This window comes from Sapajus apella, unplaced genomic scaffold (genome assembly GCF_009761245.1).
Source record: "Sapajus apella isolate SASKATOON/1434 unplaced genomic scaffold, GSC_monkey_1.0 scaffold11, whole genome shotgun sequence".
Classification (NCBI taxonomy): Eukaryota; Metazoa; Chordata; class Mammalia; order Primates; family Cebidae; genus Sapajus; species Sapajus apella.
This window is the reverse complement of record NW_022436951.1, coordinates 26,892,465-26,908,670: the sequence shown is the minus strand read 5'-3', so window position 1 is coordinate 26,908,670 and position 16,206 is coordinate 26,892,465. Positions and strand designations below refer to the sequence as shown.

The 16,206-nt window shown below is 39.8% G+C and overlaps 1 pseudogene; it reads right to left on the bottom strand.

The window, feature by feature from the left end:
• Nucleotides 1–10,813: 10,813 nt before the first annotated feature.
• LOC116552483 lies at nucleotides 10,814–10,910 on the bottom strand (annotated as a pseudogene).
• Nucleotides 10,911–16,206: the final 5,296 nt, after the last annotated feature.

The following is a 16,206-nucleotide window of genomic DNA, read 5'->3' as shown; positions in this document are numbered from 1 at the left end:
AGACCATTTTCTGGCTTGGCAGATGTTTGTTTTAAGAAATCTATTATATTTTAATTGTCTATTTCCACATGTACTTTTTTTTTTTGACTAGGAAGATAAAGCTAATTGATGATTGATTTGTATTCTGCCTTTTCCTAAAGAATTAGAAGCTGTTTACTGCTAAAGCATAATACAGAATGTAACTTTCCATGGCTGGTAACCACGCGGTGACCATGCGGTGCTTTTCTGGTGATAATAATGTTCTGCAACACTCTTTACCACGTTATAATGCATCAGATTAGAGATGCACAGTTGAATAGATTCAGAGTCAGAACAAGCAGTAAAGAAAAGTTTTCTACAACCAAAATAAATGAATAAATAAATAAGATGGGCTCAGGATGGGACAGAGAACATGGGTGTCCAGTGGTTACATAGAGAATGAAGAGTTAAGACTTTGAATGGTTGTATGTGGTGGACAGCAAAGAGAAAATCATAACTATAAGACATATTCTGATAGTACATTTGTAAGTAATTTTACATCATAAAAGTGTTTTCTCATTAATATTTCACAACAAAACCCACTGTTTACTGAATGCCTACGACACTGAGTGACATATATTAGGCACCCAATAAGCCAGCACCGCACAGTTATTCTTCTCATCTCTCTGACTTCCCCTTCTGCAGCATCTATTCTCTCTCCAGCCAGAGGAAGTTCTCTTCTTTTAAGGGACCTTATCTGATTAGAGCAAGCTTACCTGCATAACCTCTGTTAACCTTAAGGTCAACTGGCTTGGGACTTTAATAACATCTGAAAAATCCTTTTTGCCACATGGCACAACATAATTATGAGTGTAACAATAGAGGCTGACGTCATGTGGGACAAACTTCTACCTACTACAACCATAAAGCTAGAAAGCAGCAGCTTCAAGGCCTAATCAAGGTCTAACTAGTTTCAAAATCTGTATTCATTCATTATACTGCAAATATTCATGGATTAAAATAAGAAAAACAGAAAATAGTTTATGATCCCTAATAGAATATGAATAACTACTGATGCTATGAAACTACCCATGTTGCCTTCCTAAAATGAATGATTTGGTAATATAATCCAGAATAGATGAATCACAATATTCAGTTCAAATGGGTAAGTGCTTTATAACACTGGAAAAATTACCAATACCAAAACAATCCAGTATGTTCAGAATATTCATCTGAAATATGGAAATGATAATAACAGTATTTACTTCTCAGGGCTCTTGTCATCACAATGCAGTAAAGCACATAATACAATTTCTAGTGCATAGCAAATGGTCAATATGTACCAGTTATTGTACTTGTACAATGATGTCCTTTGCTTTATATTATTTACCATGCTTATCTATCTGGTTTTGTTTCACTGTCTGTCTTCCCTTCTTGACTATAAGTCTCATAAGAGCAGAGATTCCATGTCTCTTTCGTTGTATTCTTTCTAGCATTTGGTACTGGGTTTGGCATGTATGAAGGTACTCAATACATATTTGCTGAATAAATGAATGAATAATTTTCGACAAAATCTCTTAATTATTTTTTAACATGGTGTGGGTCAAACAAAACACATCCAAGGGCTGGATTTGGCCTGTGGATATCTAATTTGTGACTTCTGCCAAAGAGTATGGGCATGATAATTTAGCATGGAAGTTTTTCAGACATGTGTTATCAATTTTCTACAGAACTCTAGAATACTCAGTAAACACCCATAGTATGTCTGATTTAGAGCAATACAGATGCTGGTGAAACTTTGACATTTCAATAGTTCAGACAATCTTAAAACATTTTCTCTCCCAAACTTGAAGAATGTCAAAGTTGTTTTATTGTTTCTCCCTTTGAATTAAAAAAATTTCGTTTTAAAAAATGGTGACATGCCTCAAAAGCTCCTTAGTTGTGTCTTGTAGCATTTGGCTCTTTCTCAGGGTGTTTCATCTACTATTTGTTCCTAACTCCAAGTTACCACCCTTGGAGGAGAACCGCAGAAGCTATCCAGAGGGAGTCACCTCAGATTGGTCTTCAGCGCCCATCCTGTGTGTTCTCTCCTGGTCCCTGAAACACAGTCTCTCCATCAATATTTAACTTCATTGCATTTCACACTTTGATACTATAGGAAAAGAAAAAAGTGGCTTAACTTCAGGCAATGTACCATTAAAAAATTCCTTGGAATAAAATCCAGTGTGGAAATGGTGTGACACATTTCCCAAGGCATTATTAAGATCAGGGCCAGAAGTTCACTATAAAATATCTTAATTATAAAAAGTTTAAATAATTAAATACTGCAGTCCCCATATCCTTAACACGCTTCTGATGTAATTATGTGCACAACTATTTCAATCTGAATTCAATGCTGTCTAGACAGACTCATAGGATATCTCGAGCTGGAATTTAATTAAAGATTCTTAAAAAACTTCCAAAAGAGCAAAAATACTGGATGGCTTTGGTCCTTGTTTGTGAAGATGTGGTTTGGAGAAGAACAATTCTATGAAGAGAGAAAGAAAGAATGTCAGTTCCAGAAACCTGATATTGGGTAAAAGAGAGGGATAAAGAATGTGACTAGAGGCTGTTGTATCTGTGAAACCACTTTTAGTGATTATTCTGTGACGCACGCTGGGAACTGAGTCTGTGTTAGATTTCTGTTTGGTGGCAACATACATGTTTTAAAAATGGCTTTTCCCTTTTTTATTCATTGTCTCATGATTTCAGTGTTCCCTTTCTGCTGCCCTTCCAAAGAGAAGGTGTCTGCAGTTATGTCCTTTCTTATGGTTTTTAGTTTATTAATATATTTCCAAATAGAAATTTCATATTTTAGAATGTGGTTTAAATATAGACCCAGTAAGAAAACGATCCCAGCTTCAATCTACAGTCTGGAAGATTTCAGACTGTTATGTGTTCTGCAGAGTGAAAAACTCAATCAAAGTGTAGAATTTTACAATAGGGAAACTCAGGTTTGCAAGTGAAATGTAATGGAATAAGGCAAGGGCCTGCATGGTAACTTGTCCCTAACATGGTGCCATTTATTCCTTCTCTTCCTGCATGGACAGGCCATTCCTCCATTGAGAGGGGTAACCAAGCCTCTGCTCCCTTGAATCTTTCATCTCAGGGACTGCTTTGACAAATTGAAATCAAAGGGGGTTTATAGTAAAATCACGCTTTAAAGATATTAAAAAATATTTTGTCTTAGCAAAATTCTTACTAATTGATTACATCCTATTGGATCAGGATAAATAGATAACTGACAGCTAAAGCTGTGGGCTGTGGCAAGAGATAGCACAGATCCCTTTTCTGGTTTTGATGTGTGTTTATTGTAGACACACTCCCAATTACTATGACCACATTATCCAACCTGCCTCCCTTCAGGAAAGTGAGTTTGCACCGTGTGGTATGCAGGACTGGACTGTGCAACACGGGGAATTGGGGAAACATGTGGAAGGAAAAGTTTGTCACTTCTGAGACTAAGTTGTAAGAAAACTTGTAGTGTCTGCCTAAACCTTCTGGAGCCCATTATCTGGGGGAATCTAGCTAGCAGGTAAGAAGGGCAATTACTCTTGAGACTGCCATGTTGTGAGGCAGCCCAAGCAGTCACATCCTGTCTCATTGTTGTGACACTTCCAGCTACATAAACATTGGTCAGGACCACTCCTCTGAGCTTCAGAGTCATATACCTGCAAGTCTATCTCACATATTTGCTTTGAAGTTCCACAGCCATCACAGTCTTAATGTTTGAGACATAACATTTGATTTTCAGTGTCCCCATTTTCCCATTTTAGGAAATGATTCCAGCATCTACCCATTGCTATAGCCCCAATCTGAGAGTCAGCCTTGATTTTTCTCCTTGCTGCAATCTCCACGAATGAATCCATCCACAAATACTATTGATTCTGCATCCACAATGTACCTTGATTCCCCTCAGTCTTCTCTATCTCCATTGTCTGCATCACCACCTCTTTCAACGCCTTCGCCACAGACTCCCTACCTTCTTTCCTGACACCCTGTCTATTCTCCACTCATCAGCTGGAGTCATGTGTTAAACATGTATTTTTCCATGCCCCTACATAAATCCTCAAATGGCTTGCTATGGCAGTTAAGTACAATCCAAATCACAGAACGTGACTTGTATGGCTCTATATGAACTTCCCCAGCCTTGGCTCATGCCGCTCTTGCTTGCTCAGTACTTCTAGCACATAAGCCCTTTCTCCGCCTGCCCCACTCTCATCAGCTCTTCACATTCTCGGCTTACATGTCTGGGAGCCTCTCATGATCACCCTATATATGTACATATGGTAGTAGTAGATATCCCCTGTATTTTCAATCCTGGCATCCTAGTGCCTTGCCATAGTGTTTGTGACCATTGTGATAATTTCGTGTGGATGTTTTACTTTGAATTTTCATTGTTTAGCTCTTCACAGTATTCTTTAAGCACCATGAAGGCATGGCCCATGTCTGTTGTATTCCCCCTTACATCCTTGACACTCAGGATAGTGCCTGGCACGTAAGAGATGCACGATCAACTCTTCTCTTGAATAAATGAATAAACACCAAACCCTTAGAAAATCTCAATCTCCAGATTAATGGCTGGGAAGTAGAAGTTTCATCAGAAACAAATGTGTTTTGGACACAGATTCTTCCTATTTGGTCTATGTTGAGAGGAAAGAAAGGAGACTTCTATTGGACTCAGTTTAGGGAACAAATTATCAGAAGAATAAGGGAAAATTTGTGAACATATTTTCTTCCACAGGAGCCAGTGAGGGGAAAACTAGAAACAGAGGAACTGGCTTAAATGTTGTCCCCTCAGCAGGTCCCTCAGACACACGAGGTGCTCTTCATGCCACACCTCCTGGACTTGCTGCTCTGCCTGTCATCACCCTGAGTCCCCATCCTTCTTCCTGTCCTGGAAATCCCATTCTCAAGAGTGACCCTTCAGCAGCCCTGCCCTCTCTTCACTCACCTCTCCCCGAGACCCCACCCTACTAAATTCCCTGTCCCACACCTAGGATGTCCCTTTGTGGCAGCTCGAAATGGCAAGTTTCCACCTCTACATCCAGTGAACAGGTAAGACCAGGAGGAGGCAAGCAGATGTTGTAACCCTCTCTGTTCCTGAGTCCTGCAACCATCGTCCCAGCACCCAAGCATATTGAGATAGAGATGCCTGAAGCAGAGATGTGATTTGAGACATGCAGGTAGGTGACTGAGGCTCAGAAGATAGGAGTTTCTTTTTATATATTTGGGTGTTGTCACAATAGATGAAGCCATGGGAAAAAAATAGATCCCCAGGGAAAGCATAGAGAAAAGAGTAAAGAGGGCTGATGGCAATAATAGGAAAATTGGATAGCCAAGAGGAAAATAAGTCTTCTTTCTTCTCCCTCAGCACTTAGACCAAACAGGAAAAGTCTGTGTCCAAAACACATTGGTTCCTGACATAATTTCCGCTTCCCAGACATCAATCTGGGGAAACAACGTTGAGTGTGTCTTTCAGATTCTCCCTCCATGGCTATTACACTATCCCCAGCCTCCTGTTTCTCCCATTTCATTCACAAAGCCCATGAGGATTTTGAGAAGTGCGTAAGAGCTCGTCCTTTTTGCGACCACATGGATTCCACCACATTTTTTCTCTGAACTCCCTGGCTGTCAGGACTTTTGCAGCCTGAGTGACCACAGAATTATAAGCCAGCCATGGGCAACATTTCTGCAAACTCTGGACTGGGGATCAAGCTCCTGGAATGCATCAGGGCTTTCTGGGATGCCCCGGAACCTTAGTTACCAAAATGCTTGCAGAGTCTAGCTAGAAATAGGAGAGATCTTCTCTTCCTTTGCATCAATTGTTGTTCAGAGAGTCACACCTATAAGATTTATCTTTTTTTTTTTTTAAATTATTAACTGGTAATTTAGGCATGGTATCCACTACTTCCATTAAACTCAAAATTTGTAAAAGGATTTTTGAGGTCCCCAAAGGCAAGCTTGTCACCCAAAGAAAAACCTAACTCCACATACTGCAAAAGAGAAATGAAGATCTTGAAAGCTCAACATCTGCCGATACAGTACCTCCTTTCCATAGAGTAATTCCCTGGAGTGGAGGTGGAGCCTTTGTGCTCTCTGGGGTGATCATTGAGCTTGTCTCTTTGCCTCTGTCTGGGGGCAGAGGATTTGGGTGACTCATGGTTTCGGGTGTCTGAGGATGAAGGAGGACAAAGAAATTCCTAGTTCCTTGCCAGCGGGAGTTCTCCATTCTGCCTGCACATTAGACTTCACAAAATACTAATACTGCTAGCATATCACTCTCGCTGATTCTGATGTGATTTGTCTCAGGTTTACCTGGAGCACTGGGAAAGCTTTTGCACATTAAAAAAAAAAAAAAAAGAATGAGAGAAAGAGAGTCTCTTGGGCAGTTTAAAAATGTATAACTCATTTAAAAATCTCTCTCTCCTCCTCCTCTGAAATTTGTGAGTTTCAGATACAAGATCTCCAAAACACAAGTGTGAGCTCAGTCATGGAAATACAGAATGGTTAGAAGGCAGGACTCAACAGGTGCATTTTAGATTCTAAGTGAAGAGAAGATAAGGTTGCAAAAATAAAAATATCAAAAGTCTTTCATATAATTTTCCTCATGGGTATGGACTGTAGTGGTTACAAGAAGGAATAGAATTAAAAACAAAGTGGAGGAGAAAATATTGTAATATTGAGCTTGAATGAACTACATAAATGAGAGAGAGATGGGGTCTCAGTCTGTCACCCTGGCTGGAGTACAGGTGCATGATTACAGCTCACTGGAACTTCGATCTCCTGGGCTCAAGCAGTCCTTCCATCATCCCAGCACCCTGAGTAGCTAGGACTACAGACACATGCCACCACATTCAGCTAATTGGTGGATTTTTTTGTAGAGATGGGGTTTTGCTATGTTGCCCAGGCTGGTCTCAAATTCCTGGGCTCAAATTCACCTCCCTCAGTTTCCCAAAGAGCTGGGACCACAGGTGTGAGTCACCATGCCTAGCAATAATCTCTATACCATTGTTGTGACATTCCTTTTTCATTAATCCTGGCATAAGGTGAGTCCCAGGTTTTCCCCAAGTATTCCAGATACTGGGAGGCCAATAGCATCTCCTGAGATTTTGTGAGGCTAGTGGATCCCTATGACTTCTATGTCAGTTGTCCCCGAAGGGAAATGGTAACTACATGAAAGAAGTTTAATGATATAACTTAACTTAAATTTTATGCTTTAGACTCTCTTGAAAGATATCTCCACTGCCAATACTGACCTAGATATTTACCAGTGTCAATCATGGGTTCTCAGGAAAATTGTTTTTAAGCTACTGGGGGAAAACATGATATTTTAACCCCTCTTGATGAGCTTTAGCATGCTAGTCATTAAAGGGTAAGCTAGATGGATTCACCAAAACAATATGTTACAGTTTCAAAAAAAAAAAAAAAAAAGTAAAGGTGAGGAGATAAGCAATGTAAGTACGGCATGGAAATTTTGAGTAGAATTATAAATCTAATTTAGCCATAAAGTCATAAGGATTGTCAGTAATGAAAATGGCAATAAATTAGCCTAGCTGCTGAAAAATGAGGCTAGAAAACAAAGAAGCTGGGGTCAGTGAACAGTCTACGTTGCAGTAAGGAACCAAATAACAACCTCTTGAGTAATTTATTTTCAAGTTACACTGGTTGCAAAATCGATGCAACACTGGACCACTGTGAAAAGCTGCAATTACTTTGGAATTAAGAAATTTGGGCGTCGTGAGTAGGAATGGTATTTACTTGGTTTTCAGCTCTTGAAAGAGACAGTCTGATCTGGAGGTGGGTGGCTTTGTGTATAGCATATGTGACATATTTAAACTCTCCACGACATGGATGTAATGCAATTGGTATTCCAATACTTCCTCACTAATTGTATTTCCATTTTGACTGTTGTTGCTGCCTTTCCCTTCTAACCTAAAAATTTTATACCCTTAGGTAGAATGAAGAACCCTGAGTGTAAGATTTAATGAGAGGATGTGCCAAATGCTATATCAAAGCAGGTCATGATTTTATTAAGTTGCATTAAACATTGATGACTGTTGGCCTCCAGCACTTTCAACCTCCCTGTCTCCTTGAAGTCAGGAATAATGTTAGAATTTTAAAATTATTCTCTATAGTGGATGACTTGGATTTGTAGGGCAGTAATTATGGAAGAGGCATGTTCCTGGTTGAAGACTGCTTCTCCTGGGTGCTGTCTCAAATACAGTGGCTTCGTGGTATATTTAAAGTGCCAACCATTGTAGCCTTTGAAATCCAACAAAGAGTCTGTTTTATTAGCTTTGGCATGCTTCTTTGCTGAGAAATGTGCAGCACGCTGGAGTGCGTTCAGAATTTGAAGGAAAATTACCAGCCTGGCCTCACCCTCATGTAACACATACTTGTATAGCTTGTTCTTCCAACACCCCACTGGCAATCTTTGGAAAAAAAAAAACTTATCTAATTAGCAGTCATGCAACTCTACGATTTTCTGTGCTATCTAGAACAGCAATTCAGAGTGAATGAGCTGAAATAGCCACCTTTTTGTTTGTTTGTTTGTTTGTTTTGAGAGTCAGAGAGGTGATGGATGCTTATCACGCACTTATATAAATAATAATTTAACATGAGGTGAAGAGCCTTATGTGAGAAATAAGGCTGGTGATACTTTAAAGTTAAAACACTTAGATTAGAATCAAGGTCATAAACATGCTATTATTTTGATGTGTATTTCAAATATTTTGTATAGTTTTCTTTAAACATTTAGTCTAAGTTCCAGTGACCTAATATATAAAAAACTCTATGTGTGTGTCTGTATATACATATATGGTATATATGTACATATATGGCATATATACACACATATACATAAAAGGCTATATAACAGGTTATAGATATAAAAGGATATATGTAAAGATCATTTTATATATTTGCATATTGATATCCTTTTAGATCCATATTCTCTCTGTGTCTGACTATGTATATGCTTATATATTCTTTCTTTGAGGGAAAGCAATCTTTATATGGCTAGAGGGTGGTAAATGTAGATACTTCTTAGTCAGTTCTCAAGATCCAGGAATGAACTCTTTTCATGCCTGGAAAGATATAGAAAGAGAAATAGATTACTCTTAAAATCAGTGTCCACTCAGCAGTTACACTGGAAAGAAATATTATTCATTGTAAAGGAAACTGAAAAAGAAAAAGAAAAACACTAGATTGCTGAATCAATTTGCTGAAATTTCTCAGCTGTCTCTGCAAATTGAACTCTTGTTGGCATTGGGGAATATCTAGGATAATGCTAGACACAGAAGAATGTCAACTTGGCTGTTTCAGCGAAGATACTGCTTTGTAGCTACCTTCCGTCCAGAGAAAGTAGTTTAAGAGGATAATAGAAATACAACTTGGTATCTTTTTTCTTTCTTTAAAAAAATTTTTTATTCTCTTTGGAAGAAGTTTAAAGTTCTTGAGACCTGTATTTACTGCTTTTTTGGTTTTTTTTGAAATGGAGTCTAACTCTGTTGCGCAGGCTGGAGTGCAGTGGCACGATCTCAGCTCACTGCAACCTCAACCTCCCAGGTTTGAGCGATTCTCATGCCTCAGCCTACCAAGTGGCTGGAATTACAGGCAGGCACCATCACACCCAGCTAATTTTTGTATTTTTTAGTAGAGATGGAGTTTCACCATGTTGTCCAGGCTGGTCTTGAACTCCCAACCTCGAGTAATCTGCCTGCCTCGGCCTCCCAAAGTCCTGAGATTATAGGCATGAGCCACTGTGGCTGGCCATTGCTCACTTAATCATGACATTTATCTCTGTCTTTATCACCTCTCACCTTCGCCATCATTACAGATTCATGGTGTCCAGCTTCAAAAGGGCCCTCGGCCCTGCTCTGTGGTCTCCTGGTCTCTATCCCTGGACAAGGCGTGTCTCTAGGGCTCAGGCCCTCATTCTCCCCAACTCCTCAGTGTATTGGGTTCCCTGCTCCTCTCACTCCGGCTTTTTCTACCTTCCTCTCTAACGTGGCTTTTTCTGTCAGCATTTAAATTCATCTTTTACCAAGAAAATGCGTTCAAATCCCCACTTCCCTCCAGCTACCTTTCCTCCACCTACTTACAGAGACACTCATCATGAACCTTTGTCCATCTCTCCTGCTTATTGCTTATTTCTCATTTTTTCCTCACCCCACTGCCATCTGGTCTCTGCCTCTCTGCCCCCTGGAGACTCTTCTCTCCAAAGATGGAGCTGACCCTACAGTGTCTACGTCCAGTGTCTACAGCCCTTGCCTGTCCTTTCAGCAGAACCAACATTGTTGTCCAATCTCTGCCCGATGCACTCCCTCCCCGGATTCGTGATCTGTGTACCCTTCTGATGCACAGAACCACTACTTTGGCTTCTCTTGCTCAATATAGAAATTGTGGCAAAATATACATGACATAAAATTTACCATTTTAGGCCTTTTAAACTATACAATTCAGTGGGATTACATACAACTATCATCTCTATTTCCATTTCCAGATCTTTTTTTATTAACCCCAAAGAGCAACTCTGTACCCATGAAACCTCCCCATCCTCCCATCCCCTAGCCCGTGGAAACCACTATTCTACTTTTTGTTTCTATTAAGTTGCTTTTTCTAGGTGCCAGATATAAGTGGAATCGTACAGTATTTGTCCTTTTGTGACTGGCTTATTCCATTTAGCATAATGTCCTCAAGGTTCATTCATGTTGTTGCATGTATCAGGATTTCATTCATTTTTAAAGCCAAATAAAAACCCATTGTATGTATACACCACACTATATTTATCCATTCATCTGTTGATGGACATTAAAATATAACCTACTTCACAAATGTGTATGTCATCCCTGCATGCTGATCTTCTCTGTATTGTTCCAATTTTCATTCATGTACTGCTGAAGGAGCATTCCTGCTGTGTTTTCTAAGTTCTTCTTGCTCTCTCCATATGTCCCCTAAGTGTCCTCATTTCTTAGAGCTTGAAACTCAGTCTTGTTCACTTCTCACTTTGAATACCATGCCAGTACAACCTTGAAGATATCACACACTATCAGTCCTGGTTGTTTGTATAACATTTCTCCCTTTGCATTGAAAATCTGCACCTAGCTGCTAGATAAGAATTTTTCCAACCAAACCTGGACATCCTTTCCTCCAGGAAGTCAGATCTTGTTCTTCTAGGTAGAGGGGATAGACTCCTCTTATTAGTTATATCTATCACATCACAGGTTCTATCATGTTCCTCTTATTCATTATATCTATTATATATATAATATATATATATATTATATCTATCTTATTCATTATATCATCACAGGTTATGTTGTGAAGAATTACAACTGTTTATTGGCTAATCTGTCTTGTCTATTATGTTGTAAATATCTCAAGAGCAGGGGTTACAGCAAAGGAATATAAATTATGTTTGGATGATGTTGTTGATGATGATTTAATAATAATGATAAAGATCACAATAATGTTCATGATAACTATCATGATGCTGATGATGCCAATGATGATAATGATGATGCTGATGATGATGGTGATAGTGCTGGGGATGATGGTGATGATGATGTTAATGATGGTAATGGTAATGATGATGATGAGGTTAATAATGATGGTGATGATAGTGACGATGATTATGATATTGATGATGGTGATGGTGATGGTGCTGATGATGACAATTAGGATGGTGATGTTAGTGATGGTGATGATGATGATGGTGATGATAATGGTGATGGTGATGATGATGATGATGATGATGAAAGTGATGGTGATGGTGATGATAGTGATGGTGATGATGATGATGATGATGGTGATGATGGTGATGGTGATGATGATGATGATGTTGATGATAATGGTGATGGTGATGATGGTGATGGTGATGATGATGGTGATGATGAAAGTGATGGTGATGGTGATGATAGTGATGGTGATGATGATGATGTTAATGATAATGGTGATGGTGATGATGGTGATGGTCATGATGATGGTAATGATGAAAGCGATGGTGATGGTGATGATAGTGATGATGATGATGATGATGGTGATGGTGATGATGGTGATGGTGATGATGGTGATGGTGATGATGATGATGTTGATGATGGTGATGGTGATGATGGTGATGGTGATGATGATGGTGATGATGAAAGTGATGGTGGTGGTGATGATAGTGATGATGATGATGTTGTTGATAATGGTGATGATGATGATGGTGATGATGATGATGTTGATGATGGTGATGATGGCAGTAATGGTGATGGTGATGATAGTGATGATGATGATGATGATAGTGATGATTATGATGTTGATGCTGATGATGTCCAGCAATATTGAATGCTGTTCATGTGCCAGGCACTGTACTAAGTGTTTTACGTGAATTATTTTATCCTCACCTTGATACTATGAAACAGGTTCTGTTTTTATCCCTAGTATACAGACCCATTTCCTGAGACTCTCAGGAAGATTAAGTAACTTTCTCAAGGTCACATGACTTGTGGATGTGGGTTTTGAACTCCCCTGCAAAGCTGAACTCTTAAACAGCTAGTAGACTGAATTTTCAGTTTCTGGAAAACATTTTGGTGATTACGTTGCTGTTAGAGAATTATTGCTTAGTTTGTTAACTTATAATAGCATAAATTGTCACAGTGGTAGGCATGTAAGGCATACACATGAAACTGACTTTTAAAAAAAACTGTCCAATCAGTTTAAATGTTTAGAATATCCAACAAATTGAAAAAGCCGAAAAAGGATGCTCCAAGAAGGTCGAATAGGAACAGCTCTGGAATGCAGTTCCCAGCAACAATGCAGGGGGAAACTGATCACCGCATTTCCAAATGAATTTTTATTGCCCACAGACAAGGAGATTCCAGGTGGAAAAGTGCCACGAGTCTCCAGCATGGCTGTTTCAGATGGTGCAGTGGGTCTTCACACAAAAACTCACACAAATCTGCGTGCTGTTTCAACTGGCACCTGGAATGCCTGGAAGACAAAGTTACCCATTAATTGAAAAAACAGGTAGCCAGGTGATCTGGCTTGACAGGTCCCATCCCCACAAAAACCAGTAATCTGAAACACTCTGGATTGAGAGTTTGACAGCAGGCACAGCTGGACCCTGGATGGTCCAGCTCTGTTGGGGGAAGGGTGTCCACCATTACCGCAGCAGTCCACCACTACCAAGACAATCCACCACTACCAAGGCAGTCCACCACTACTGAGGGAGTCCACAATTACCGAGGCAGTCCACCATTACCCAGGCAGTCCGCCATTACCGAGGCAGTCCACCATTACCGAGGCAGTCCGCCATTACTGAGGCAGATCATCATTACCGAGGCAGTTCTAACTACACCTCTGTAAATAAAACTGCAAGGAAGTTCACACAGCAGCTGGGAACAGCCCATGGCAGCTTAGCAATGACTCTGCTGGCAGACTGTGACTATGCTACCTCTTCGACGGGCAGAACATCTCTGACAAAAGGTAGCAGCACATCAGGAACTTACAAATAAAGCCCCAACTTCCCAGGACAGAGCATTTGGGACAAAAGGTGGTTATGAGCTCCACTGCAGCAGATTTAAATGTACCTGCCCAGCAGCTCTGAACAGAACTATGGAGCTCACAGCTCAGCACTTGAGCTCCTATAAGGGACAGACTGACTGCTCAAGCAGTTCCCTGACCCCCCGTATATCCAAAGAGACACCTCATAAAGGAGAGCTCAGGCTGACATCTGGCAGGTATCCTTCTGGGACAAAGATAACAGAAGAAGAACCTGGCAGCAATCCTTACTGGTCTGCAGCCACTGCAGCTGATCCCCAGGCAAGCAGGGTCTGGAATGGACCTCCAGCAGTCCTAAAGCAGAGGATCCTGTTAGAAGGAAAACTAAGAAAAAGAAAGAAATAACTGCATCATCACCAAAAAGATCCACTCAGAGACCCCATCTGAGAGTCACCAACTACAAAGACCATAGGTAGATAAATCCACAAAGATGGGAAGAAACCAGCACAAAAAGGAGGAAAACACCCAAAACCAGAACACGTCTTCTCCTCCAAGGGATCACAACTCCTTACCAGCAAGGGAATAAGGCTGGATGGAGAATGAGTCTGATGAATTGACAGAACAGGCTTCAGAAAATGGGTAAAAATAAACTTCTCTGAGCTAAAGGAACATGTTCTAACCCAAAGCAAAGAAACTAAGAACCTTGAAAAAAGGTTAGATGAAATGTTAACGAGAATAAACAGTTTAGAAAAGAATACAAATGAATTGATGGAGCTGAAAAACACCACATGAGAACTTCATGAAGCATACACAAGTTTCAGTAGCCAAATCAACCAAGCAGAAGAAAGGATATCAGAGATTGAAGATCAACTCAATGAAATAAAATGAGAAGGCAAGATTAGAACAAAAAGAGTGAAAAGAAATGAACAAAGCATCCAAGAAATATGGGATTATGTGAAAAGAACTAACCTACATTTGATAGGTGTACCTGAATGTTAGAGAGAGAATGAATCTAAGCTGAAAAACACTCTTCAGGATATTATCCAGGAGAACTTCTCCAACCTAGCAAGGCAGGAAAATATTCAAGTCCAGGAAATACAGAGAACACCACAAAGATATTCCTCAAGAAGAGCAACCCCAAGGCACATAATCATCAGATTCACCCAGGTTGAAATGAAGTAAAAATGCTAAGGGCAGCCAGAGAGAAAGGTTGGGTTACACACAAAGGGTAGCCCATCAGACTCACAGTGGATCTCTTGGCAGAAACCCTGCAAGCCAGGAGAGAGTGGGGGCCAATATTCAACATCCTTGAAGAAAAGGACTTTCAACCTAGAATTTCACATCCAGTCAAACTAAGCTTCATAAGTGAAGGAGAAATAAAATCCTTTCGGAACAAGCAATTGCTGGGAGATTTTATCACCACCAGGCCTGCCTCACAAGAGCTCCTGAAAGAATCACTAAACATAGAAAGGAACAACCAGTACAAGCCAGTCCAAAAATGTACCAAATGGTAAAGACCATTGACACAATGAAGAAACTCTGTCAACTAATGGGCGAAACAACCAGCTAGCATCAAAATGGCAGGATCAAATTCTCACATAACAACATTAACCTTAAATGTGAATGGGCTAAATGCCCCAATCAAAAGACACAGACTGGCAAATTGGATAAAAAGTCAAAACCCATAGGTGTGCTGTATCCAGGAAACCCATCTCACATGCAAGGATACACATAGGCTCAAAATAAAGTGATGGAGGAAGATTTACCATGCAAATAGAAAGAGAGAGAGAAAAAAAGCAGGAGTTGCAATTCTAGTATCTAATAAAATAGACTTTAAACCAACAAAGATCAAAAGAGACAAAGAAGGGCATTACATAACGGTAAAAGGATCAATGCAACAGCAAGAGATAATGATCCTAAATATATACGCACCCAATACAGGAGCACCCAGATACATAAAGCAAGTTCTTAATGACCTACAAAGAGACATAGACTCCCACACAATAATAGTGGGAGACTTTAACCCTCCACTGTCTATATTAGACAGATCAATGAGACAAAAAATTAACAAGGATATCCAGGACTTGAACTCAGACCTGGATCAAGAAAACCTAATAGACATTTACAGAACTCTCCACCCAAATCTATAGAATATATAGTCTTATCAGCACCACATCACACCTACTCCAAAATTGATTACATAATTGGGAGTAAATAACTCCTCGGCAAATGCAAAAGAATGAAAATCATAGCAAACAGTCTCTCAGACCACACTGCAATCAAATTAGATCTCAGGATTCAGAAACTAACTCAGAACTGCACATCTTCATGGAAACTGAAAATCTGGCTCTTGAATGTTGACTGGATAAACAATGAAATGAAGGCAGAAATAAGGATGTTCTTGGAAACAAACAAGAATGAAGACACAGCGTACCGGAATCTCTGGGACACATTTAAAGCAGTGTCTAGAGGGAAATTTATAGCAATAAATGCCCACATGAGAAGATAGGAAAGATATAAAATTGGCACCCTATCGTCAAAATTGAAAGAGCTAGAGGAGCAACATTAAAAAAACTCAAAAGCTAGCAGAAGACAAGAAATAACTAAGATCAGAGCAGAGCTGAAGGAGATAGAGACACAAAAACCCTTCAAAAAATTAATAAATCCAGGAGCTGGTTTTTTGAAAAGGTCAACAAAATAGACAGATCACTAGCCAGATTA